The sequence below is a fragment of the Uranotaenia lowii genome, chromosome 3 (assembly GCF_029784155.1).
Source record: "Uranotaenia lowii strain MFRU-FL chromosome 3, ASM2978415v1, whole genome shotgun sequence".
Classification (NCBI taxonomy): Eukaryota; Metazoa; Arthropoda; class Insecta; order Diptera; family Culicidae; genus Uranotaenia; species Uranotaenia lowii.
Window position 1 is genome coordinate 190,950,706 of NC_073693.1, and position 6,608 is coordinate 190,957,313.

General features: G+C 39.0%; 1 pseudogene; it reads left to right on the forward strand.

Moving 5' to 3' along the window:
- The first annotated feature begins 1,093 nt into the window (after nucleotides 1–1,093).
- Nucleotides 1,094–1,636, forward strand: LOC129752957 (40S ribosomal protein S9-like; annotated as a pseudogene).
- The last annotated feature ends 4,972 nt before the right edge of the window (nucleotides 1,637–6,608 follow it).

Below are 6,608 nucleotides of genomic sequence, written 5' to 3' on the forward strand. Positions count from 1 at the left end.
GCGATCCTTCCAGGAGCCAATTTTTGAGCCAAAACGAGATATAAAATATTAAATCTTATTTAACATTGCTTTTATAAGTTAAGCTGAGTACTGAGTACCTAAGCAGAGCTTACGACGAAGCCTTTTTGAGTAATTTTGCTGCGCCGAATGGGCTGCGCCAGTAAGCGAGCTTGAAGAGCTGCGCCTGCGAGCATACTTTGCTGCGCCGTATCGCGAGCTGAATGAGCTGCGCCTGCGAGCCGCATCGCTGCGCATAAAAGCGAGCTGGAAGTGCTGCGCCTGCGAGCATACTTTGCTGCGCCAAATTGCGAGCTTGAAAAGTTGCGCCAAATTGCGAGCTTGAAAAGCTGCGCCTGCGAGCATACTTTGCTGCGCCGAATTGCGAGCCGAATGGGCTGCGCCAGATTGCGAGCTTGAATGGCTGCGCCTGCGAGCATACTTTGCTGCGCCGTATCGCGAGCTGAATGAGCTGCGCCTGCGAGCCGAATAGGCTGCGTTTAATTGCGAGCTGGAAGAGCTGCGCCAGTTGAAAATAAAAGGACTGCGTCTAGATGCGAGCTGTGTCTGCGAATTTAGTGCTGTGTCGAATTGTGAGCTTAATGTACTGCGCTTGAATGCAAGTTTAAAAGCCTCGCCTTGATTCGAGCTAATTGAGCTGTGCCTGCGAGCTTTAGTGCTACGATTTAATTCGAGTTACATGCTGCTTCTGTATGCGCAAATGTAAGTCAATTGAGCTGAACTTGAATGCGAGCTATGTGCTGCCAAATGCGAGCCAAATTGAGCTACGCCTGAATGCGTGCTATGTGTTGCGCCTGAATGTGAGCCACATGGACTGCACCTGAATGATCTGTGGGATGCGCCTGAATGTGTACTATACGCTGCGCCTAGTTAATGCGATGCTTTAACTTCTGTGAACTATGTGTGCATGATATATGCAAGTTAAGTGTGCTGCTCGATGTGATAGCTTCTGCTGACTGTAATTAATTATATTGTGTGGATTACGCTGGTTCTATGCAACTTTAATGAACTGCGCCACGTGCTAGATTCAGATTGGAAAAAATACGGCAGATTTGCTGTGACTCATGCAAGACCTATGTATGTGACGCCACGTCGTCGGTTTGAAAAGCCGCGTCTGGATGCGGAATTGAATCCATCCTACAGCACGGTCTGCATAACTAGCGCTAGGTATGGCGTGTCCAGTAAACGCGGGCCAAGATCCGTAAGGCGACTCGAGAGTTGCTGAATATAGATAAGAAGGACGAGAAGCGTCTATTCCAAGGTAACGACCTGGTTCGTTGGCTGGCCCGTATCGGAATGCTCGACGAGTCTCGCATAAAGCTTGATTATGTGTTGGGTCTCAAGATTAAAAATTTCTTGGAACGCTTTCTGCAGACTCAAGTGTTTAAGCTGGGATTGGTCAAGTCCTACCATAACGTTCGTATTCTGATCCGTTAGCCTAACATTCGCGTTAGCAAGCAGATTGTGAACATTCATTGTACGTTCGGACTCTTAGTAGAGCATCGACTTCTCGCTGAAGACGCCCTTCGGAGGTGGCCGTCCAGGACACGTCAAGTGGAAGAACATGAAGAAGGGTCAGGAAGGCAGCGGTGCTGCTGATGATGAAGAAGAGGATTAAGCAACATGAAACCTTACGAAGAGAAGATTTATTGTGGAAAACAATATGCCTGTTCAATGAAGTCTAGTCGAAACGGGTCGAAACAAGTAGAAATGGATTGACAGTTGATCATCTGTCTCTTTCCAATTGATTTCGACCGATTTCTACCAAGTCGAAACTAATCCTGCTGCCGAGCTGGATTGGTTTCGACTAGTTTCAACTTGCTCCATTGAACAACGACCTGACTAGTTTCGACCAAAACATTGGCTCGTTGAACATCTTTCAGTTGACAGAAACCAGTTGAAACCGATTTTTACTAACGATTGAACGAAGCTAATATGTGCTGAAGTATGAACTCAAACCGAAGTTATACGATTTGAATAATCAATGCAACATAAACATTTCATCAACCGCATGTTTGAGCAGAGAACCGAAGGCTTGGAAGCCGCTGAGAATGCATATAAAATTTTTGATTTATTTTTTCTTCACTTTTTCGGAGAGGAAGGTGAATGTGTGGGTCAAACTCAATATGAGAACCGCAGAGCATATTATATCTCACATATATGGGAACAGGCACTCGACATGAGTTAGTCTTTATCTATCGCTATCGTAATGGACCTCTCCAGTATCTATACACCGCGGACGTTCTTATATCGGCACTTGGCACTGTGGTTTCCACATATACCGTATTTTTTTTCACCTGGAGGCAAACCAGGGGCAACCTAGGTTCGCTCTGACTGCTGTCATCGTGCTCAGAGACCTAGAGGCAACCTAGTTTCGCTAGAAAAACGGACGGAGTCACCCTGAAAAAAAAGTCAATTTTGCGAGAAGTTCACCAATACTCTCAACGTTGTTGTCAAAACATTAAACAGCTGTTTGTGGCTGAAAGCAGAACAGTTGAAATAATGAACGGGAAAATGATTATTGCCGTGGCTTTGAACCTCTCAGCCAAAAAAAAATCGTACTATGTGCTGTTCAGCGCAATCCGGACACGAAAAAAGGCAATCCGGATGTGAAGAAATCCAGAAGGGAGGACAAAATGACAGCTGCATGTAAACATTGCGCTCGTTCTCACGCACACCTACGTGTGGAATAACTCGAAAACCGAAAGTCGTTTTTTTATTCGGACGAATCCAGAGCCAAATCCGGAATACAAAAAAAATACGCCAATAATCTGACCATGCAACATAATCAGTCCATGTGACATTATCGAACTATGCAACATAATCAAACCATGTTAGATAATCTGACCTTGCAACATAATCCGACCGTGATTCTGATGGCCTCTAATATAGGGTTACCATACGTACTCTTTTAAGAGTACATGTACTCTTTTTCGATCGAGAAATGAGCGTACCGTAATCCGGGGTAATATTGATCCCTTTTTTCATTTTTTTTTCTATTATTTTTTGTGTTAAAAATATTAAACTAATTCATTTAGTAATAATATCCCGATCAGGAGAGCATATCAAAATAATAACTCAAACGTATCTCACCAAGATATTTACATCTGATTCAGTTATAATAAAGTACTCTAAATTTCCGATGTTAAATTTTTCCAATCTGAATTATATCTTATTCTGATTGACAGACTTGAATGAAGTTTAGCTCATGTTCAATGATAAATATTTTTTTCGGGCTGTCCTAAAATAAAATGATTAGAACACGGACATCGAAGTCAATGGTCCAAACAGTGCATTGATGAGTTTCGCTCAACAGATCCTTAAATTTGAATCCAATTTTTGGGAAACCAAAAATGGAGCATGGTTTTAGCAAATAATGTTGTTTATTGACATTCCAGTAGAAAATTTCTCGAAGCATTCATATCTTGATGAGTTATTATTTTGATAGATTTTGTTCTGCCCAATATCAAACTATGGTATTTGAACGAGATATTATATTGAAAGGAGCATATCTAAAACTGATACAGTTTAGCTATGATCGTATAGACTTTTTGATATAATTTGAGATATTTTAATATCCTACGAGTACTGAATAACAACTCATTCAGATACGAAAAAATTATTATAAAAATATCTCATCTTGATTTAATTTAGTTTTTCCCTCCTGATCGGGATACCTTACACACATATTTTGGTGCATCAGAAGTCGCTGTTTGCTCTAGGAATGGATAAGTTTTCAACAATTCAGCTGCCAATGTTTGCATTTCGGCCATCGTTGAATGTCTGTAAATAAATTCAGATTTCAAAAAAGTTTTGTACTTATCTGAAATGGAATTTTACCTTCCAGTGCTTAACATATTCTCCCGCATGTCACTGCACAAAGCTCGAGCAATTCGTCGTAGTTTGTTGTCGTTTGGAATCATTCCGTTATCCAGTTGTACAGGATCATTCGAATTTCGTGCTGTTTTAATATAGCAAGGACTTGACTTGTATTAAAATAGCAAAGACTTGTTTGCCTTCAGAGTGGGATGATATAAGTTCAATCTTATTCAGGTCATAATTGTGGCAAAGTTTAGCATTCACTTGTTTCAAATTAATCCTGTTTGCCATGCTGTAAGTTAAATTTTTGAAACTACCACATGTTTTAGTTTGCCTTTTTAAATCTTTAAATTTACCCTCAAACTGAAGACAGCAGATTTTGGAGAGAGGCCTATTTAACCTTATCGTTTCAGGGTAATGAGCCAAATGATGAATTTTATAAATAGTTCTGCCGTTAGGGAAACAAATTTTGAAATTTCTATGAAAATTGTGGATTGATGTTTCGAAATTGGCAATTTGGGAAGCGGTAATTAAATTTGAAATGGAAAAAAAAGTAATTTGCAACAGGTTAGAAATAATATCAGTAAAATGAGGGTATTGAGATGCGAGTTGAAGTTAGCTGACGGCTTAATTCTAACTTCAGTTAAACCATATCGGAAATATTCAACACGTTGATTCGAGTTCTTCTCTGTAACTAGTTTTTCTGTGTTTACGAAGTGATTGAGAATTCTTTTAATGGTGAGACTAGCTTCTAGAACATCATGCATGCAATCGAAACTATTATTGTCGATAATATAAGAGTGTGGCAAACCATGTAGTGCAGGTTCACGAAGAATCCCACATTGAGCTGGAATTTTTAAGTTGTACTTCAGATTACACTAATCATTTTCTATAGATTCATTCGTCTTAAGAGGAAACTTCAAACCAAACCGACCACTCAACAAATCTTTCCTAGTAATATAACCCCTACAAAACAGGTTTTAATTAGGAGGCATCAGTTCCATAATGTCATGAATGGCCGCAGTATCTCCGAGGATATGGACGAGAACAGCATGTAAGGTGAAGCTACACGCATCCGTAATCCTAATATTCACTAATGTGTCCGAAGAAAGTTCGAAAATCGGCAATAACGGGCTGCAAAATTCTTTTAAAATCGTAGCGTAGCGTTTGATACTAAATTTAAGGACAGTTCGGTCCGGCCGGTTGCCCGGATTTCATTGAAAAATGCCCGGATTTTGCCCGGATTTATTCACTTTATTTGGCAAATTAAACAAAAAAAAAACAACAACAAACACCTCCAAACCGAAATTTTTTGAGCAAGTTTTATCAAAATAATCATGAAAGATTTTCGGAAGCCTTAAAATACGATTCAAAATCTATCGATAAGTTTTGATGAATAGCATTTGTTTTCTTGATTTTTGTTAAGCAAATTCTGAGTTTTGACAAAATTTGCCCGGATATTGCCCGGATTTATGGTCGTTAACTTGAAATCGATTGCCCGGATTTTGCCAGGTTTTTATATAAAAATTGCCCGGTTTGTCCGGCCTGGATACGTGCTGGAAAAATTCTGGCAACCTTAGCATAAACTCTATCCAACGTCGAGTTAATCTTTGAATCGAAATTTTCGATTCAACTCAAACCATAAACCCAAAATGTTGTAATAACTCCATGTGTAAAACCTCCTGTATTATAAGGAATCAATGATGATTAAATAATTCATCTGAAACCTATGCTTATTAGCCATAAAATGGCCCAATCCAACAAAAATATGTAAAGGCTACGCCCATGTCCATTAAGGATGCTTCTTCATCGTTTAAGGTATGGCCCGGTTGGAGCAGCCAAAAGTATAAAAAAAGTTTCACGATACGATACTTGGTGACCAAATGAATCCCAGCAGGAAACAGTGCGGAACCTTAATTTTTATTCCCATATAATGGAGGAAACCGGATGCAAGCTATGGGCGGCAAATTTAAGAAATGAAAAATTGTAATTTTATTGTAGTGGGGTCGCAGGCGCAGCGGCTAGCCCCGGAAGCTTTAAATGCTGCTCTCCACCGTGCTTTTCTGTAATTATAGGGATAATTTATTTAAGGTAGAATTTTTGACAGAGCCTTCATTTGTAGGGCGAATTTCTTGAGCGGAGGAAGCGGAAAAACTCTTCGGCTCGCTGTTTTTCGGTCCGAATTGAAACAAAGGAATATGATAATGCCGTAATTTCATTCAGTTTCATATCCTGGCACGCTTTCATGGAAAACAAATCATTTTCATAGTTCATTGCCCTGTGCTGGAATGTTTCGGTGTTTTTAATTCTAGATAATTGTCAGTTAAAAACAATTTATGATTGTTTTTCGGTTTTAATGACTCGAATATATTTGATTTCCATTAGAATTTTTAATTTAAAAGACATTTTATGAAAGAATTCCTTAATAATGTTGTAATTTTCTTTTGGCCCGAATAATTGTTTGAGAGGAATATTTCGGAACTTTTTCAACAACAGTGATTGAATTCGAACGATCGATGACAATATAAGTAATAGGTTGGTTTAGCGAATAAGCAAATAAGTTTCTAATAGTAGGTTTAGCATTGAGTCTATTAGATGATATTATAATTCATATTCATTTTTCGTCCTACTTTCAACTCAAATCATCACCATACTTACAGGGCTACCAAATTTTACGCAAAATGCACATGTAAATTCTATTCATTAGTAAAAACAAAATATCGGCGTTTGTCAGTTTTTGATTTGATTTATTTATTTATTCTTGCAATTCA